General features: G+C 41.1%; 1 pseudogene; it reads left to right on the top strand.

The window, feature by feature from the left end:
• Nucleotides 1-2,763: 2,763 nt before the first annotated feature.
• On the top strand, nt 2,764-17,235 carry LOC109260660 (tubulin alpha-1 chain-like; annotated as a pseudogene).
• Nucleotides 17,236-21,889: the final 4,654 nt, after the last annotated feature.

Here is a 21,889-nt window from a genome sequence, read left to right as displayed (position 1 = left end):
TAAGTAAGAAAGAAAGTGAATGGTTTGTGGGAATTCTGTTATACAGTATGTCTTATTTGTCATAGCAAGAAGGTGCTAGCAAGGTTCATAGTTGCTTTCTTTCTCAATTTTAGCACACAAATCTGTTACATCTTTCCATATTTAACATAATCACTTTTTGTAAGTTGTAGTGCTTTCCAATGGTAGCAGAAACCCAAAAAAGAAAGTTGCCTGTTTTTCAAGGAGAAATCCTGTAAAAATAGCCAGACACACTAAGATAAACAGCAAACAGTAGGAGAAAAACGCATGGATGATATTGCACTTTATTTATTTTTTGTAATGTTTCTTTTTGAGAGAGACAGAGCATGAGCGGGGGAGAGGCAGAGAGAGAGGGAAACACAGCATCTGAAGCAGGCTCCAGGCTTTGAGCTGTCTGCACAGGACCCAACGCGGGGCTCGAACCCACAAACTGTAAGATCGTGACCTGAGCTGAAGTCGGACGCTTAACCGACTGAGCCACCCAGACACCCCGATACTGCATTTTAGGTCACTTGTAGAACATAATATTATTTCAGTTCCTATTTGTATGCTTGAGACAGAAACAATGGTGACCTATAGTATGACCATCTCAATACACATGAGGGGGTAAACATCCAGCTTGAACGCTTTTTTTTTTTTTGAGAGAGAGAGAGAGAGAGAGAGAGAGAGAGAGAGAGAATGAGCGAGGAAAGGGGAGAGGGAGAGAGAATCCTAAGCAGGCTCTGTTCCCAGTGCAGAGCTCAACACGGGGCTCAATGTGGGGCTCTATCCCATGGTCCTGGGATCATGACCGGAGCCAAAATCGGGAGTTGGGTGCTTAACTGACTGAGTCAACCAGGTGATCCCCAGCTAAAGCATTTTGATCTATGTAGTAGTTTGTATTTCAGACAGTTTTCTTAGGGTTGCATATTCGAGATGTGTAAAGTTTAGTGAAACATGCTCAGGAATGCAACCATTATTTGAACTGAGACAGACACAGTATTTTCATTATTCGGTTGTCATTTGTTCAGTTACCCATATAGTATAAAAGCATCATACTCCAAATGAATAGGTCTGTCCTTTATAGAAGAGCATATTGGGTAGTCATTCACATGACACATGATATCTTCTGGAATATGACTCCTGTATAATTACTGCGGGAAATCTTCCTGAATTGACTTTACCTTCGGGATAATTATATTGTATACTGTCCAGCAAGGTCTACAGCTGAATGACTGTCCACATCTGGCAACTCCTAGATGCAGCTGTCATGCTGTTGTGAGTGTAGAATGTGAACCAGTTTTTACTGTTCTCTCTTCAAATGAATGTGATGTTACTATCAGGTTGGATTCAACTGCTACTTCTAATGTTTTCAACAAGTCTACTTTCAAATAGGATGAAGTATTGTGGCAACAACCAGAAAAAGCAGATAAAATACAAATATATTTTTACTAGTTTTTTTTTTAATGTTTATTTTTGAGAGCGAGAATGCGAGCCGGGGAAGGGCAGAGAGAGAGGGAGAGAATTCCAAGCAGGGTCCACACTGTCAACACAGAGCCCAATGCAGGGCTTGAACCCACAAACCGGGAGATTATGACCTGAGCCAAAGTCGGATGCTTAACCAACTGAGCCCAGGCGCCCCTTTAGTAGTTTTTTGTTGTTGTTTTTTAAGTGTGTATTTATTTGAGAGTGTGAACGGAGTAGGGGCAGAAAGAGAGAGAGAATCCCAAGCAGGCTTTGTGCTCCCAACACGGAGCCCGATGTGGGGCTTGATCCCACCAAACATGAGATCGTGACCTGTGCTGAAATTAAGAGTCAGGTGCTCAACCGACCGAGCCACCCAGGTGCCCCTCAAAAATCATATTTTTAAAGGCATATTTGAACTGTGGAAGCAATGATGACTAAATGGACCAAAATTCCAGAGGGAAATCTCAAGTTTTTGTGGTCATTTGAAGGTGACGTGGCAGATTAGCAACTTGAGAATCTTCAAGTGCACACAGCTGGTTCCCTTTCCTGGGACATATGCTGAATTTTAGGGCTGTGCAGAACCCTGGGTGGCTAGAATAAAAGCTGAAAGAGTGAAGTATCTGCAGTGGCTGTGGTATTTAGGAATGAAAAGCCCACTAGAGACGGGCGACTGCCCAAAATAAGTAGCCAGTCTTCTCCTCGAGCCATCTGTGAAAATTTGAAGCTGCATGAGGTAGGAGGTTACGGAGACTAGGACCTACCAAGCCCTCAGATTTAAAAGCTTTAGGAGAGTCCTGCCTAAAATACAAAGGCTAAACAAGGCTAACATGAGGCTTATTAAAAATTCAGTGTAGCTCTGACCCAGCTCAAACTTATGGGACTGAGGTGATTAGCACCTCAAACAGAGGAAAGGAGAAACTCTCTGGTAGAAGGTAATGTAACCTAGAGCTCCTGTGGTTCTTTGAAACATGATGTCTGGTACACAATTAAAAAAAAATTACTAGGCATGTGAAGGACAGGAACATATATATATATACTTCATTTTAGTGTGCTTTGCAGATACTTTTTTTTTTTTTTTTAAACAAATTGAAGGTTTGTGGCGACCCTGTGTTGAACAAGTCTATCTGTGCCATTTTTCCAACAGTATTTGCCCACTGTATGTCTTTGTGTCACATTTTGGTGATTCTCATAATATTTATTTTTCGTTAATATTATATTGAATTGCTGCAATCTCATGATAAAATTTTAACAGATGAGGAGTTGCTTCTTATCAATGAGCAAAGAAGGTGGTTCCTTGAGATGGGATCTAGTCTTGGTGAAGATGCCGTGAAGATTGTGGAAATGACAAAGGATTTAAATTATTACATAAACTTAGTTGACAAAGCAGTGGCAGGATTTGAGAGCACTGACTCTAATTTTGAAGGAAATTCTACTCTGGGTATAAAGCTATCAAACAGCATCATGTGCTATAGAGAAATCATTCTTGAAAGGAAGAGTCAATTGATGGGTCAAACTTCTTTATCTTAAGAAATTGCCACAGCCACCCCAGCCTTCAGCAACGACCACCCTGATCAGTCAGCAGCCATCAACAGCAAGGCAAGATCCTCTACCAGCAAAAAGATTATGAGTCACTGAAGGCCCAAGTGGTGGTTGGCATTTTTTTTTTAGCAATAAAGTATTTTAAAAACTAAGGTGTGTGGTTTTTTTAAATAGAAATGAACAATATAGCACACTTTATAGACTGAAGAGTAAACATAACATATGCACTGGGAAACAAAAATCATTTGACTTCCTTTCTTGTGATATTGTGCTTTACTGTAGTGGTCTGGAACTGAATCAATCCACAGTATCTCTGAGGTATGCCTGTAATCAATGAGACAAAACAGACGAGAGAAGCAGACATACAGGTGCCTAGATATTGGGGGTTTTAGACAAGGATTTTGATGTATGGTTAATATGTTAAAATACAGGAAAGAATGGAAGAAAAAAACCATTTCAACTAGTAAGAAGAATCTATAAGAAAGGCAAGTGGCTATTCTAGAATTGAAAATACCATATCTGAAATTAAGAATTGAATAGATGGACTAAACACAAATTGAACACATAACTAAAGATAGTAAACTGGAAGGTGAATCAATAACAAAAATACTGAAACAGAGATGGGGGAGGGGAGAGAAAGAGAGGAAAAATATGCCATGGTCTGAATGAGGACTTTGACTCTTGTTGTTCTATTCAGAAAGCTCTCCTGTTCCCCCCACCCCGCCAAGGAGGACTACTACCTTTCCTTCAGATTCTGGCTGATGGTCACCTGGGGACCTTTCTTGACTGCCTTATCTAACACAGGTTCCCCTATTCTTATCCTACCATCTTACTTGTTTCCCTCTGCTTTGAATTTAGCCTCAAAGTCCACTTAGATGAAGTCTAAAAAGAGCCCACACTCTTAAGCAATACTTTAAAACATGCTTTTTCAAAAGGTTTGCTTTTAAAAAGTTGGGGTAGTAAAGACAGTTTAAAAACATAAAAAAAAAAATTATCTGATACTTCAAAAATGGATAGAATCGATATCCAATAACAGTCTAAGCAAATCTATGTATGACTTTGAAGACATAATCATGCTTTTGGAAATTAGTTCATGATGGAATTGTTCACCTAAAAAGAACAGAAAACTTAGTTCTGTTTACTACATAGACTAGAGAACAGACAAGTAAAAGAAAATTATGACTCAGAAATAACCACTAATAAGACAGATCAAGGAATACATGGACCAATGGAACAGTACAGAGAGCCAGAAATAAGCCCTCGCCTATATGGTCAATTAATCTATGACAAAGGAGGGAAGAATATATAATGGAGAAAAGACATCTCAATAAGTGCTGTTGGGGAAATGACCACTTTCTTGCATGATACACAAAAATAAACTCAAAGACTTAAATGTGAGACCTGAAATCTTAAAACTCTTAAAAGGAAACACAGGCAATAATCTCTTGGCCATTTGCCTTGGCAACATTTGCTAGACATGTCTCCTTAGGAGAGGAAAACAAAAGCAGAAATAGACTATTGGTATTATACCAAAAATAAAAAGCTTTTGAACAGCAAAGGAAATCAACAAAATGAAAAGGCGACCTAGTGAATGAAAGAAAATATTTACACTCAGTATGTCCAATAAGGGGTTAATACCCAAGATATATAAAGAACTTGTTCAACTCAATGCTAAAGAAGTTAAATAATCTAATTTTAAAATGGGCAGAGAACCCATTTCGGTTCAGGTCATGATCTCATGGTTCTTGAGATAGAGCCCCGCATCAGGCTTTGTGCTAATGGTGAGGAGCCTGCTTGGGATTCTCTCTCCCTCACTCGCTGACTCTCCCCCACTCACTCTGTCTCTCAAATAAACTTCAGGAAAAAAAAAAAAAAAAGATTGCTTTGGCTATGCACGGTTTTTTTGCGGTTCCATACACATTTTAGGATTGCTTGTTCTAGGTCTGTGAAAACTGTTGGTATTTTGATAGGCATTGTGTTAAATATGTAGATTGCTTTGGGTAGTATTGGCATTTTAACAGTATTTGTTCTTCCTACCCATGAGCCTTTGTGTCATCTTCAATTTCTTTCATTAGTGTTTTATAGTTTTCATAATACATGTCTTTCACCTCTTTGGTTAGGTTTATTCCTATGTATCTTATTGTTTTTGGTGCAATTGTAAATGGGATTCCTTAATTTCTCTTTCTGCCACATCATTATTGGTGTATAAATGCACTGGATTTGTGTACACTGATTTTATATCCTGTGACTTTACTGAGATCATGTATCAGTTCTAGCAGGTTTTTGGTAGAGTCTTTCAGGTTTTCTCTATGGGTTTCAGGTCATCTGCAAAGAGTGAAAGTTTGACTTGTTTCTTGCCTATTTGGATGCCTTTTATTTCTTTTCATTGTCTGATGACTGAGGCTACAAATTCCAGTACTATGTTATGTTACTGTTATTTAACAGTAGTGAGAGTGGACATCCTTGTGTTGTTTCTGATCGTAGTGGAAAAGCTCTGCCTTTCCCCATTGAGGATGGTATTGGCTGTGGGTTAATACATGGCCTTTATTATGTTGAGGTATGTTCTTCTAAACCTGCTTCGTTGTTGTTGTTGTTGTTGTTGTTGTTTATCATGAATGGATGCTGTACTTTGTCAAATGCTTTTTCTGCACCTATTGAAATGATCATATGGCTCTCATCCTTTTTTTAAATTAATGTGTATCATGTTGATTGACTTGCGAATATTGAACCATGCTTGCAACCCAGGAGTAAATTCCTCTTGATTGTGGTGAGTGATTTTTTTTTCAACGTTTTTTTTTTTTTATTTTTTTTTATTTTTGGGACAGAGAGAGACAGAGCATGAATGGGGGAGGGGCAGAGAGAGAGGGAGACACAGAATCGGAAACAGGCTCCAGGCTCCGAGCCATCAGCCCAGAGCCTGACGTGGGGCTCGAACTCACGGACCACGAGATCGTGACCTGGCTGAAGTCGGACGCTTAACCGACTGCGCCACCCAGGCGCCCCTGTGGTGAGTGATTTTTTAAATATATTGTTGGATTTGACTTGCTAGTATTTTATTGAGAATTTTTGCATCCATATTCATTAAGGATATTGGCTGTAGTTCTTGTTTTTAGTGGAGTCTTTATCTGGTTTTGGGTTTGGGGTAATTCTGGCCTCATAGAATAAATCTGGAAGTTTTCCTTCATTCAGAAAGTAACTCTTAAAAAAACCAAAGAACACTTTACACTTCGGATGCTCTGAGGGCAGCTCCATTAACTTAGCTGTAAGTAAATAAGCAGAAATTAAAACCAGCCCACCCACTCCTCCCTTCCTTTGTGGTGGAAGTATCTTCTTCGAGGTAACATTAATACATCTCTCTGTGCCCAGACACCTGCAACCCACTCTCAGGAACTTTGTGTGATTGACTATCTCTCTTTTTACATCTGCATATTTAATCTCTCCAAACTGGGTATATTACGTTAGGACTTAAACATGTTCTAGTTTCCCATTACTTTAAAAATCTTTTGCCACGGACGCATGGATGGTTCAGTAGATTAAGCGCCCATCTCTTGATTTTGGCTCATGACCTCCCAGTTTGTGGGTTCAAGCCTCGCGTCAGGCTCCGCAATGACAATGTGGAGCCTGCTTGGGATTCTCGCGCTCTCATCCTCTGCCTCTCCTCCAGTTGTGCACGTGCACTGTCTCAAAATAAATTAAAAAAAAATCTTTTGCCTTGGCCACATCTTTCTGTAATTACTACACTTTGTCCTATTCACACTTGTCTATATTCAGTTCTTTACTTATTTGTCCTTTATTGATTACTAAACCTACCCAACCTACCATCCATCCTTAATGTATTATTTCCAACTAAGGTTAACAGTATTCCTCATGTTGCTCTATGATATGTTCACTTTTTAAGACTTCATCATCTAATCTCACCTCTAAAGAGCATTTAAAAGAACTGACTTTACCTTCCTTCTTGAGACACTGGTTTGTCTTGGTTTGGCAAAACTCCAGTCTTTCTGGTTTTCCTCTTATCTACTAAGACTCCTTTATTCAGCCTCCCTTTAAATAGAGCAGGTCTTCATGGTCAGTAGCAGACATTCTCTTCTCACACCATCCACTTTCTCTCTGCAATGTTAGTTGCCTCCACAAGACCTACTGTAGTCTATCTACTGATGTTGCTAAAATTGTATCTTCATCCTGGACACCTCCTCTGGTCCAGAAGTGCACCCGGTTCATCTGGATGTCTCAAACTCTATAAAGTTAACATGGCAAAAACTGCAGCTACTGCCTCTTTCTTCCATCATAGACTCCTCTATGTTTTGTTTCTTAATATATTAGAGCCAAGCTAGTCAGTTTTTATAGGACCAACTAGCAAAATCTCATGGGCTTCATTCAGCAATTAACTTCCCCTTTCTCTGAAAACTTGATTTCTAATACTGAAATGTTTGGGATTCCCTGCTTCTCTGATCACTTGGTTCAGTGACCTTGGTTCTATCATCATTTCTAGCCTAAGCACAAGAGTTCTGTAAATATTCTTCTTCTATTCCTCCCTTCCCTATGTTCCTATCCAAACACATGCATCAAACATAAAATATTTAACTCTACATACCTCTGTGGGCTTTTTCTTTTCTTTTTTTTTTTTTGTGGCCTTTTTTCTTTTTTAAAAACAAGGTTACTCTGTTGACTGTATGTATGTTTTTTTTTTAATCAATAAGCTTACTTTTCTCACATAAAAATAGCCAAATACAAGCAGTATACTGCTGGTACAGCTATTTAAATAGGTCTCTGAGGAATCAGGATCTCCTTCTTTTATACCATCCTTAGGCCATGGTTATCATTCTCAAGGCCACAGATGGCTCTTTCAGCTCTAGGAATGGAAAACTCGAAGGGAAAACAACCGGGAAGGTATAAAAGGTGAAGCGCCAAAGGCAAAGAGAAAAAGCTACATAGGTCTGTTTCCAGTGATACTAGTTTTGATTCTCAAGATGAGGAAAATGGCTACACTTGGCTGCAAGGAGACTGCGAGGAGTTTTATAACTGGACATATTGCTAGTGTGAGCCAAAATAGGGTTATCAGTAGGAAAAGATGAGATGGATGTCTGACTGACTAGTAACAGTATCTGCCACAACAGGCCAGAAAGAAAATACCAATAAAGTAGTATCAGATACTCCAGCTCCTCTAAACATAATGCAATTAACTTAGAAATCATTAAGAAGATAACTGCAAACTTCAAATCATATTTTAAAAAGCATAATTCTAAACCCATATAGATTCAAAAAGTTGTGATACATGTATACATTTAGAATTAAACTAACACAGACCAAAATGTATTACATTGCTGAAGAGGTGTTTTAGAGGACTATATAGTTTTACATGCTTATTTTGGATAACAAACACTGTAACAATGAGTTGGAGTTCACTTTAAGACAATGAAAGAAGCAATTCTACATTCATAACATTTATACAGTTTCTCTCCCAGTAGGAATTCTCTTGTGCATAGTAAGCGAACAACTCCAACTTTTCCACATTCCACTCAATTCCAAGGCTTTCCACATTGAATACATTCATAGGGTTTTTCACCAGTGTGAGTTCTCGTGTGTCTCCTAAGGCAAGAGGAAACACTGAAGGTCTTCCCACATTCGTTACATTGATAGGATTTCTCTCCAGTATGAGTTCTCACATGTATCCTAAGGGATGAGAAACCCTAAAAACGTTCCCACAGTCATTGGATTCATAGAGATTCTCTTGAGTGTGTATCTTCTTGTGAACTTTAAGGTGCGAGCCTGTTGTAAAGGCTTTTCCACAGCCACTGCATTCATAGTTTCTCCCCAGTGTGCATTCTCTTGTGCACTATAGGATAACTTGTGCCAAAGGATTTTCCACAATGATCACGTTCATAAGGTTTCTCTCTGGTGTGAGTTCTCACATGAACCTTAACAGATGTTTTCTGACTGAATGCTTTTCCACGTTGATTACACTCATACACCCATGTGACTTTTCTTGTGCAAAATAAGATTAGAATTTCTTTTGAATGCTTTCCCACATTGATTACATGATATTTCTTTTCACTAGGAGTTTGCTCTTGTTGCCTAAGGGATGGATAATGACAAAAAGCCTTGCTTTTATTACACTCATAGGGATTAAATTGTTATATATAGGAAGCATATTATTATGTTTGAAGTGTTCGCCATATTTGAAACATGCATACTCTTTTTGTGCTATTTGAGTTTTTTCCAAGGTGTCACAGAGCTCTATCCTATGTATGACTTTCACAGAGATTCCCAGTTTCTTGTAATTGTTTAAGATTGATTTTTTTAAAAAACATTTATTTATTTTGAGAGACAAAGCATGAGCAGGTGAGGGGCGGAGAGAGAGAGAGAGACATACAGAATCTGAAACAGGCTCCAGGCTCTGAGCACAGAGCCTGATGCAGGGCTCAAACCCATGAACCATGAAATTATGACCTGAGCCTAAGTCGGACGTTTACCTTACTGAGCCACCCAGGCACCCCAAGATTGAATTATGTTCTTTTTAAAATTTTTTTTTCACATTTATTTTTGAGAGATCGAGACAGAGCACAAGTGGGGGAGGGGCAGAGAGACAATGAGACACAAAATTCGAAGCAGGCTCCAGGCTCTGAGCTGTCAGCACAGAGTCCAATGCGGGGCCTGATCTCACAAACCGTGAGATCATGATCTGAGCTGAAGTCAGATGCTTAACTGACTGAGCCACCCAGCCACCCCAGATTGAATTATATTTCAAACACTCAATACTAAGTAGCATTTATGGCAATGTTTAGTGGAGACTCTCTTGAAAAAAACAAGTTTTGATTTAAGTTTAGAGTTTTCCTCTAATTCATGATGGTCATAGAATCTCTCCTGAGATGCTGTTTTCTTTTGGGTCACTTGCCTCATATTTCTCCCTGGGATCTTGCACTGTTTTCTGGTCTTATGGAATTCTTGGTCTTCACTTAATGTGGAAGACCAATCATCCATCATGAATCTTATCATTTTCACTGCACTATAGGATTTTTCCTTACAAATATTCTGCTTAAGAGTGGAGTCTTTTTTTTTTTTTTTTAATTTTTAACGTTTATTTATTTTTGAGACAGAGAGAGACAGAGCATGAACGGGGGGGGGGGGGGTGGTCAGAGAGAGGGAGACACAGAATCTGAAACAGGCTCCAGGCTCTGAGCTGTCAGCACAGAGCCCGACGTGGGGCTCGAACCCATGGACCGCGAGATCATGACCTGAGCCGAAGTCGGACGCTTAACCGACTGAGCCACCCAGACGCCCCAAGAGTGGAGTCTTTTAAGTTGAATCTACTAGACTGGATAGGTGCCTTGGAGAATTTGCTTTGTCATAGAGTGTGTGTGTGTGTGTGTGTATATATATATATATATATATATATATATATATATATATTTATTTATTTTTGAGACAGAGAGAAACAGAGCACGAGTGGAGGAGGGGTAGAGAGAGAGGGAAACACAGAATCCCAAGCAGGCTCCAGGTTCTGAGCTGTCAGCACAGAGTCTGATATGGGGCTCGAACCCACGAGCTGCGAGATCATGACCTGAGCCAAAGTCAGATGCTCAACTGACTGAGCCACCCAGGCGCCCCTCTTTCTCATAGTTCTTATCTCTTCTTTACCCAACAGGGAGATCACAGTAGGCTTCTGTAATTGATATTCCACTGAGGTAAGATTTATATAGCTTCCCAACATCACATCTCTGTAAATTCTTCTCTGAGCAGAATCAAGCATCATCCACCCCTGGGTGAACTCCCCAGCCACATCCTTAAAGGTCACTGGTCCCTGTAACCACGTTGTGGGAAATCAAGCCATCATCCTTTCTTCCTCAGTGTTTCTCACATAGAAATAGAGTCCTGTGTCGACAGAGCTCTTATGGAGGACAGGTTAATGGCTGCCATCTTGAGAGTCTAAAAGTGATATCTGCTTGCACAACAGAGCAGAGAGATCAGGATATTTCTTGTTTCTCTGATCCAACCACAGCATGGATACATTTCACTGGGTATCCTCCCTGCAGCCAAAGAGGCAGGTTCAGGTGAAAGAAGAAAGGTGGAAACAGGGCCCCATAGGTGGCAAGGTAAAAAGAAAAATTGTAGACCCCCTCCACTACCCCAGCAGGGTTTGGCCAGCTTAAAATCTTTTTTTTTTTTTTTAAATGTTTTTATTTATTTTTGAGACAGAGAGAGATGCTCAACTAACCGAGCCACCCAGGTGCCCTTAAAATCTTTACTAGGATTTGTAGTCACATGCAAAATAGTCATCGTGGTTATTTATACTGGTTTCTCCTGGAGACTATTTGTCAGTAATGGGTGGGAGAAGCATGCATTATTATTATTTTTTAAAGTTTTTCCATTTCTTTCAAGAGAGAGAGAGAAAGAACAGGGGAGGGGCAGAGAGAGGGAAAGAGAATCCCAGGCAGGCTCTGTGCTGTCAGCACAGAGTCTAATAAGGGGCTCGATCCCCCGAGCCACAAGATCATGACTTGAGCCAAAATCAAGTCAGACACTCAACTGACTGAGCTACTCAGGCGCCCCAGGAGCATGCATTATTAAAAGAAAAAAGATTAAAGCTAAAGAGAACCAGCTAAAAGAAGCATGGTTGTTTAATTTTGTGTGTACTTTTTAGTTACCTTCTGGAATGGAAAAATAATTTTCCTGTTAAACACAACTATTTTAGGTAGGCTTACTTTTCTACATATCACTTGATGTTTTTAACTGAATAACACACATGATCAACAACACTGATGATGTGGCTGCTACTCTACTCAGGAATTTTATTAAAGTTGTTAAAGGTAGATATGTGACTTTGAAACAAATGTTCATTTGTTTACCTCCAATTCAGTCTCTCTTCCCAAAGTCTGTATTTTCTCATGATAATTTATTCTATCTAGAAATTGAATGGGATCTACAAAGAAGCACAAACCATGATCCAAACGTTGGGAAGAAGGTCATAACAATGTTAATTAGATGGTATAACACTTTCCTAAATAATTTTTACGATAGCTTTAAAATAAATTAAAAAAAAAAAGTGTGTATACAAAAAATTAGTGCTTAGACTTTAAGGATCACAACAAATCATGCAATAATTTATTAGGTTAATATTTTTACAAGTCTCACTTTTTGAAGATTAGATGATAACCTCCAAATGAGAGCCCCCATCTCAATACAACAGAGTTAAGTTTTAATGGGAAAAAATACAGAATTGGCATTTATTTTTATTTTATTTTATTTTTTAAAATTTTCATCCAAAGTAGTTAGCATATAGTGCAACAATGATTTCAGGAGTAGATTCCTTAGTGCCCCTTACCCATTTAGCCCATTCCCCCTCCCACAACCCCTCCAGTAACCCTCAGTTTATTCTCCATATTTATGAGTCTCTTCTGTTTTGTTCCCCTCCTTGTTTCTATATTATTTTTGTTTCCCTTCCCTTATGTTCACCTGTTTTGTCTCTTCCAAGTCCTCATATGAGTGAAGTCATATGATATTTGTTTTTCTCTAATTTCACTTAGCATAATACCCTCCATTTCCATCCATGTGGTTGCAAATGGCAAGATTTTATTCTTTTTGATTGCCGAGTAATTCTCCATTGTGTGTGTGTGTGTGTGTGTGTGTGTATATACCACATCTTCTTTATCCATTCATCCATCGATGGACATTTGGACTCTTTCCATACTTTGGCTAGTGTTGATAGTGCTGCTATAAACATTGGGGTACATGTGTCCCTTTGAAACAGCCCACCTGTATCCCTTGGATAAATACCTAGTAGTGCAATTGCTGGGTCATAGGGTAGTTCTATTTTTAGTTTTTTGAGGAACCTCCATACTGTTTTCCAGAGTGGCTGCACCAGATTGCATTTCAAAAACAGTGCAAAAGAGATCCTCTTTCTTCGCATCCTCGCCAACATCTGTTGTTGCCTGAGTTGTTAACGTTAGCCATTCTGACTGGTGTAAGGTGTTATCTCTTTGTGGTTTTCATTTGTATTTCTCTGATGATGAGTGAAGTTGAGCATTTTTTCATGTGTCGGTTGGCCATCTGGATGTCTTCTCTGGAGAAGTGTCTATTCATATCTTTTGCCCATTTCTTCACTGGATTATTTGTTTTTTGGGTGTTGAGTTTGATAAGTTGGCATTTTTATTTAGACAAATATCTTTGACAGGTAGATTCTATGTCCTTAAAACCAGAAAGGTCTGTCTCTTTGGGGTAAACCATATAGAAATAGATTTCCATCCGATTTGTTGATTCCTGTATTCCGAGTACCTAGAACATTTCCCAGCATATGGCAGACACTCAACAAATATTTATCGAATAAGCTGAATGAGTCCACAGCAGTTAAGGTTTTGTGAAGGAGGTCCTCCCATCCCCCCACCCCCCCCCCCCCCATCCCACGTCCATACCCTTCTTTCAGGAGCAAAACAAAATTAGAAAGTTATGTTTCCTGTTCAAAAAAGGAACTTATTTTGCCTTCTGGTTAAAGCTTTTTAAGTTAAGAATTGTACTCTGGACTTGCTCCTTAATTCCCCAAGTTTCATTTCTTTTCTAGTTACAGAACTAATAAGAAAAACTAAATGACTTTAGGGACAAACAGGAAAAAAATATTTGAATAAATGGAGACATTCATCATGATCATGGATCCAATATTATATTGGTTTCAATTTTTCTCTGACCAGAATTGAATTGTATTTTCATTAATCTATATATTCAACAGGGACTTCTTGAAATGAGCATCTGATTTTTTAAGGTTTTATAGGAAAACAAAGCTACATGAATAACAAGGCAATTATTAAAATAGTGCTTTGCCCCTACTATATTTCAAAATGTGTTATAAATCTCTAGTAACTTAAACATAATGATAATGAGGCAATAATAAAAAGTAAAACAGTAACTTTAGAAACAGGTTGATGTGTAGCTGGCCGTTTTGTACATGATAAAGGCAGCAGTGTAAATCATGGGGGGAAAGGATGCACTAGTTATCAAAATGCTGTCAAGACAAATGACTATCTTTTTGAGAAAAGCGTAAATTCTACTTCACATATTTCCAGAGAGAGGGGGAGAGAGAGGAGACACAGAATCCAAAGCAGGCTCCAGGCTCTGAGCTGTCAGCACAGAGCCCAATGCAGGGCTTGAACCCATGAACTGCAAGATGATGACCTAAGCCAAAGTTGGATGCTTAACCTACTGAGCCACCCAGGTGCCCCAATTGTTTTAATTTTTAAAGGAGTTCTTATTAGAGATAGATTCCGAAATATTTACAATATATCGTGTAAAAGGTCTGCTTCAAAATAGTGATGGATACCAGGGTGTTCATTATCTTTTTTTTTTTTTTTTAATATTCATTTATTTTGAGAGAGAGACAGGCTGAGGTAGAGACAGAATCAGAAGTAGGCTCCACACTGTCAGCATAGACCCAATGTGGGGTTCAATCTCATGAATCTTGAGATCGTGACCTAAGATGAAATCAAGAGTCAGATTCTCAACAGTCTGAGCCACCCAGGTGCCCCATCATTACACTTTTTTTATGTTCTGAAATTTTCATAATATAAATCTAAAAATCATCAGAGAGAGATTTTACTCATAAAACATTAATAGGATGTATGGGTTATTATTTACATATAAAATCACAAATTAAGAGATCTTAAGAAATTTAAAATCATAACAGAAACCAAAAACAGGTAAAAAGGTTTAAAGATAAAGCTGAGGAACTCTTCCAGCAAGCAGACCTCCCAAAAGAGATAAGCAGTGAGAAAGAAAATGTAAGAAAATGATATGATCAATTTCAAAGGTTCAACACCAGATTATTCAGAATTCCAGAAAGAAAAAAACAGGAGGAAGAGAGAAACAAATACAGGAGAAATTCCTAAAAACAGTGAAATATCTAAGCACTGACCCATTGAAACGGGCAATTTCTTAAAGACTGGAACTAAACATATCATCATGAAAGCTTTGAATACCAAAAATAAGATGATCTAAAAGTTCCAAGAGATGATAAACAGGTTACATACAAATCAGTAACAGGCATGACTTTTCAATGGTAACACTGTTCATTTTTGTTTTTAACGTTTATTTATTTTTGAGACAGAGGGAGACAGAGCATGAAAGGGGGAGGGTCAGAGAGAGAGGAAGACACAGGATCTGAAACAGGCTCCAGGCTCTGAGCTGTCAGCACAGAGCCCGACGTGGGGCTCGAACTCACGGACTGTGAGATCATGACCTGAGCCGAAGTCAGATGCTCAACCGACTGAGCAACCCAGGCACCCCTGTTCTTTTTTTTTTTTTTAAGTTTATTCATCCATCCTGAGAATGAGAGAACACAAACGCCCCGTGCAAGTGGGGAAGGAGCAGAGAGAGAGAGGGAGAGAGAGGATCCCAACCCGGCTCCCTATGGTTAGCTCAGAGCCCAATGCGAGGCCTGACCCCACGAACCGTGAGATCATGATGTGAACCCAAACCAGGAGTTGGACATCCAACCGACTGAGTCACCCTGGCACCTCTTTATTGTTCCCTTTCTATCTAGCTTTGCCTGCTTTCAAAATCCCGAGGGAAGGCAGGTTCTTACATCGACCACCTAAGAGACATGCTGTAAGAAGCAACAGCCCCTCCCTGTCCTCCCCACCACCCGCTCAGCAGCCACGTGAAGGCATCTCCATCCATGCTGGCCAGGCCGGCATCCAGTTGTACTGCCTGGAACAGGGCATCCCGCCCATTGGTCAGAACAATGGGGGAGGGGATGTGCCCTTCAACACCTTCTTCACTGAGATGGGTGCTGACAAGCATATGCCCAGGGCAGTGTTTGTAGACCTGGAAGCACTGGCACCCACCGCCGGCTCCTCCACCCCGAGCAGCCCACCGCAGACAGGGGAAGTGATCCCGATAACTACGCCTGAGGGCACTACACCATCAGCAAGGAGATCACTGACCTTGTCTTGGACCGAATGCAGAAACTGGCTGACTTGTGCACGAGTCTTTGGGGCCTCTTGGTCTTCCACAGCCACGGAGGGGGAACTGGTTCCAGGTTCACCTCCTGCTGACGCAACCCTGTCGAGTCTGACAAGAAGTCCGAGCGGGAATTCTCCATTTACCCAGCCCCCAGGTCTCCGCAGCTGCAGTTGAGCCCAACTCCATCCTCACCACCCACACCATCTTGGAGCACTCTGATTGTGTCTTCACGGCAGACGATGAGGCCATCTAGAACATCTGTTGCGGGAACCTCGATATCGAGCATCCAACCCACGCTGACCTAAATAGGTTGACGGGTCAAACTGTGTCTTCCATCCCTGCTTCCTTCAGATTCGATGGAGCCCTGAATGTTGATCTGACAGATTCCAGACCAACCTGGGTGCTTTACCCCTGCGTCCACTTCCCTCTGGCCACATACGCTCCTTTCATCTCTGCTGAGAAAGCCTACCACGAACAGCTTTAAAAAAAATTTTTTTTTAATGTTTATTTTTGAGAGAGAGAGAGAGAGAGAGACAGAGCTCAAGAGGGGAAGGCCAGAGAGAGAGGGAGACACAGAATCTGAAGCAGGCTCCAGGCTCTGAGCCGTCAGCACAGAGCCCGATGCAGGGCTCGAACTCACAAACCGCCAGATCATGACCTGAGCCGAAGTTGGACACTTACCTGAGCCACCCAGACGCCCCTACCATGAACAGTTTTGAGCCAGCCAAGCAGACAGTGAAATGTGACCCTTGCCATGGTAAATACACGGCTTGCTGCCTGTTGTACTGTGGCAACGTGGTTCCCAAAGAGGTCAATGCCGCCACTGCCACCAGCGAGACCAAGCATACCGTGCCATTTGTGGACTGGCGCCCTGCTGGCTTCAAAGTTGGCATTAATTACCGGCCTCCCCCTGTGGTATCTGGTGGAGACCTGGCCAAAGTACAGCGAGCTGTGGGCACGGTGAGCAACACCACAGCCATTGCTGAGGCCTGGGCTCACCTGGACCACACGTTTGGCCTGACGTATGCCAAGCGTGCCTTTGTTCACTGGCATGTGGGTGAGGGCATGGAGGGAGGAGAGTGTTCTGAGGCCCACGAGGACATGGCTGTCCTTGAGAGGGATTATGAGGAGGTTGGTGTGGATTCTGTCGAAGGAGAGGGTGAAGAAGAACACTAAAGTTAAAAAAGCCACAAACGTGCTGCTTTTACAGGGAAGCTTATTCTGTTCTAAACATTGAAAAGTTGTGCTCTGATCAGTTAATTTCATATACAATTACTGACCTCTGCTTTAAAACACAATGAGACCCAAGCTGTCCATTTCTCTGATGGGTTTGAAAAAAGTATTCCCTGTTTTAAATGAAAAGAAAAATTCTTAAGGAAAATAATTGCCTTTCCAGGACTCATATAGAAGGCCAAAATACCAAACAAATATGAGGACGAGATAAAGTATTTTGTAGTTATGAACACCTTAGCTCATATGGGCTCTTTTTCCAGAAGGTAATAAGATTATAATCTACCAAAAAGGAAAAAAAGCTTCCAGGAAATAAATCCAAAACAGAGATGAGCCGAGGGAATACGTAAGGGTGAAGGGACGTCTCACAATGCCAGGAGGGTTATATATGCCTGGAGAGTAACGGATCCGTCAGACTTCAGGAGGCTCGAAGGCTCCTCAGAAAAATGGCAAGGCTGTATGACGGGATTGACCTTGAGGAAAACAGAATTGAGAGGCATTTTACATGGACTTAGTGAAAACGAAGAAAATGAATAAGAAAGGCAATTACTAAAAATAGGAAGAGCAGAATTTGCACAAGAAAGAAACTCATTATGGTTCAGCACTAAACCAAATAAATAACTGTATTTATACAGTTATTACAGCGAAAGTGCTGCACATGGATAGAACCAAAATTTGTGGGAGAACTACACGGCAACACTTGCAATACAACTGCATTATGGTTTAAGAATGTAGGAAGGATGGACGTAACAAGATTCTCACTTAACGCAGTAAGAAATCGAAAAATGTCTCAAATTGATGAACTTAAAAAACACTGAAGACAGTTTAGGGGCGCCTGCGTGGCTCGGTCGGTTAAGCGTCCGACTCCGGCTCGGGTCATGATCTCGCGGTCCGTGAGTTCGAGCCCCGTGTCGGGCTCTGTGCTGACAGCTCAGAGCCTGGAGACTGCTTCGGATTCTGTGTCTTCCTCTCTCTCTGACCTTCCCCCATTCATGCTCTCTCTCTGTCTCAAAAATAAATAAACGTTAAAATAAAAAAAAATTAAAAGAAAATACTGAAGACAGTTTAAATAAGTGCAAACAGCTTAAAAATTTGAAAGTGGTTGCCATTGAGAAGAAACAGGGACCTCTGTTTTTATTATGAGCCTTTTTAACATATTAGATATCTATTTATTTGTTCATTGCTTTTGAGAGAGAGAGAGAGAGCACATGCACACATGATCAGGGGAAGGGGGAGAGGGAGAGGGAGAGAATGTTAAGCAGGCTCCACGCTCAGTGGAGAACCCTATGCAGGGCTCCATCCCATGACCCTAGGATCATGACCTGAGCAGAAATCAAGAGTGGGATGCTCAACCGACTGAGCCACTCAGGCACCCCAACATAATAGATTTTTAAAAAAATGTACATATATATTTCTTAAAAAGTAAATAAATTTCAGAGAAAATACATGAATTAGTCAACCAAATCAAGAAGTAGAAAAACAGCAACAAAGTAAATTTAAAAATACAGAGTAAGTTACTGTACAGAAAACCAAAATACAAAGACATAAAACCAAACACAAAAACTATCAAAATCCACTTCTTTGAAAAGATTAACATAGATATATATATAATGCAGGACTAATCCATAAAAAAAGGATGGCCCAGAAAAATATTAAACTCAAAAAGGAAGAAATGGCTACAATTATAGCAATGATTTTTAAGTATCACTAAAAAGCAGTGATTTTTAAAATCTCCAAAAAAATCACTGTAAAAGATTAGTATAAACAACTTTAGGCCAACAAACTTGAAAATTCAGATGAGATGAACAATTTTCTAGAAAACCTAAGTGTCCAAATTGACTAAGAACTAGAAAACTTAAATGCATCAACTACCGTTTAAAAACAAATTGGGAGTGCCTGGGTGGCTCAGTCAGTTAAGTGTCAGACTCTCGATTTCGGCTCAGGTCATGATCTCACAGTTCCTGAGACTGAGCCCCTTGTCGGGCTCTGTGTTGACAAGATGGAGCCTGTTTGGGATTGTCTTTGTCTCTCTCTGCCCCTCCTGCATATGTGCTCTCTCTCTCTCAAAAAAAAAAAAAAAAAAAAAAAAAAAAAAAGAATCAGATTGTCAAATATCTACCCCTAAGGATTTTGAGCCCAAAACTTACAAGGAAAAACTATTTCACAAAATAGAAAGAAAAAAATCTAGACTTCCCAAATTATTCATGAGACTTGTGAAATCTTTCTGGTACAGTACAGGAGACAGTCGCACAAGGAGAGTGTAGAGGCCACATTGAGGCAAACAGTCTTTTTTTTTTTTTTTTTAATTTTTTTTTAACATTTATTTATTTTTGAGACAGAGAGAGACAGAGCATGAATGGGGGAGGGTCAGAGAGAGGGAGACACAGAATCCGAAACAGGCTCCAGGCTCTGAGCTGTCAGCACAGAGCCCCACGCGGGGCTCGAACTCACGGACCGTGAGATCATGACCTGAGCTGAAGTCGGCCGCTTAACCGACTGAGCCACCCAGGTGCCCCTGAGGCAAACAGTCTTGAGAGATGGAACGTAGAAAGGGCCACAGGGACCACGTGGCTGAATGCAGACAGACATTTCAGGCCCTAACTGACCAAGGGGCTACTTACAACCAGGCAGTTACCAAAAAGGGAAACTTCCATGCATGGCCATACCTGCCGCCTCATCTTCCCCCTTCAAAACAGCCCCCGCCCACGGCCCTGTGCAGATGGCCTCCCCTCTGCTGTCCTGCCCTTGACAGGGAGCGCTGCTCCCTTGAGGTGCACTCAGGAAGTCGATCTCCCTCATTCTGTTTCGAGTGAATTCTTTTCACCCCCCTGCCACCAGCTTCTGCTTCATGGTGGCCCCACATTTGGGGACCCATCTGGTAGGGTGAGACCCCCACATGTAAACACCACAGACAGAACAAGAAGGTTAAAATGCAAGTAAAATATTAACAAATTGAATACAGCTGTTTACTAACGTGATAAAAGAACATTACATTTAATCACTGTTTGCACATTTGCAAGAATTACTGACAAGCAGAAAAACTACTGTTGTTACTATAACAGCTACTGAACACTCTTGTACCCACTGTATCTTGAAGCAGATCTGAGGATGCTATATTATTTTTTAAGTATTTCAGAATTTATCGCTGTATATCTGTATAGGAGTGTGTGTGTGTGTGTGTGTGTGTGTGTGTGTGTGTGTGTGTGTGTGTGTGTGTGTGTGTTTTAAGAAAGCTCTATGCCCAGGGGTGCCTGGGTAGCTCAGTCGGTTAAGTGTCCAACTCTGGGTTTTGGCTCAGGTCATCATCTCATGAGTTTGAGCTTTCGTGAGTTTGAGCCCCACATCTGGCTCTGCACTAACAGCGCAGAGCCTATTTGGGATTCTCTGTCTCTCTCTGTCTCTCTCTCTCTCTGCCCCTCCCCTACTCACGCTGTCTCTGTCTCTCTCAAAATAGATAAATAAACTTAAAAAAAAAAGAAAGCTCTATGCCCCTCCTGGGGTTTGAATTCACCACCACGACATCAAAAGTTGCATACTGGACTGAGCCAGCCAGGGACCCCCGGAATTTATCTCTGAATAAGATGACCAGGATACTGTCACACCCACAAAATTAGCAGTAATTGCTTATTATCAAATATGTAGGCAGTGTTCAAACTTTTCTGTTATCAGGATGTTTTTATTATTTTTTTAAATGTTTCTTCATTTTTGAGAAAGAGAGAGGTGAGCGGGGTAGGGGCAGAGAGGGAGGGAGACACGGAATCCAAAGCAGGTTCCAGGCTCTGAGCTGTCAGCACAATGGGGTTCGAACCCACAAACTGAGATGTGACCTGAGCCGAAGTCAGATGCTCAACCAACTGAGCCTCGCAGGCGTCCCTCCGTTTTCAGTTTTTTATTATTTTCTACTTTTTTCCTTTGTCCAATTATTTATTTATTTAGAATTTTATTTTTTTAATATAATTTATTATCAATTTGGCCAAAATACAGTGTGTAAAGTGTGCTCTTGGTTTTTGGGCTAGATTCCCGTGGTTCATGGCTTACATGCGACACCCAGTGCCCATCACCCATTTCCCCCTCTCCCCTACTTGTTACCAGTTTTTAAAGTTATTTCTTGGGGCGCCTGGGTGGCGCAGTCGGTTGGGCGTCCAACTTCAGCCAAGTCACGATCTCGCGGTCCGTGAGTTCGAGCCCCGCGTCAGGCTCTGGGCTGATGGCTCAGAGCCTGGAGCCTGTTTCCGATTCTGTGTCTCCCTCTCTCTCTGCCCCTCCCCCGTTCATGCTCTGTCTCTCTCTGTCCCAAAAATAAATAAATGTTGAAAAAAAAAATTCTTTGACTCATGGACCAAATAAAGTTTCATACAATTTCAAATCCTTTTTTAAAAAAGGTTATTTACTTTGAGGGAGAGCGCGCAGCCCAAATGGAGAAGGGATAGAGAGGGAGGGAGAGAGAATCCCATGGGTGAGCTCGAGACCTGAGCAGAAATCAAGGGTCGCACGCCCAACCCACGGAGCCACCGGGGCGCCCCTCGAGTCCCTTTGAATTTAAGGTCTGCCGGGGAGAACGGAGACATCATTCCTGGGCCGCGACCCACGAGCAGACGAAGGATTAGGGCAGACCCAGGAAAAGCTCGCGGATCAGGTCACCGGTACATCCCAACGCCCACTCCCGAACCGGCGGCCCCCCCGCTCCACCGCCGTCCTGGGACCGCGC

This window comes from Panthera pardus, unplaced genomic scaffold, assembly GCF_024362965.1.
Source record: "Panthera pardus isolate Hobbes unplaced genomic scaffold, ASM2436296v1 HiC_scaffold_14, whole genome shotgun sequence".
Taxonomy (NCBI): domain Eukaryota; kingdom Metazoa; phylum Chordata; class Mammalia; order Carnivora; family Felidae; genus Panthera; species Panthera pardus.
Note: the sequence above shows the minus strand (reverse complement) of the source record. Positions and strands in the feature narration are given on the sequence as shown.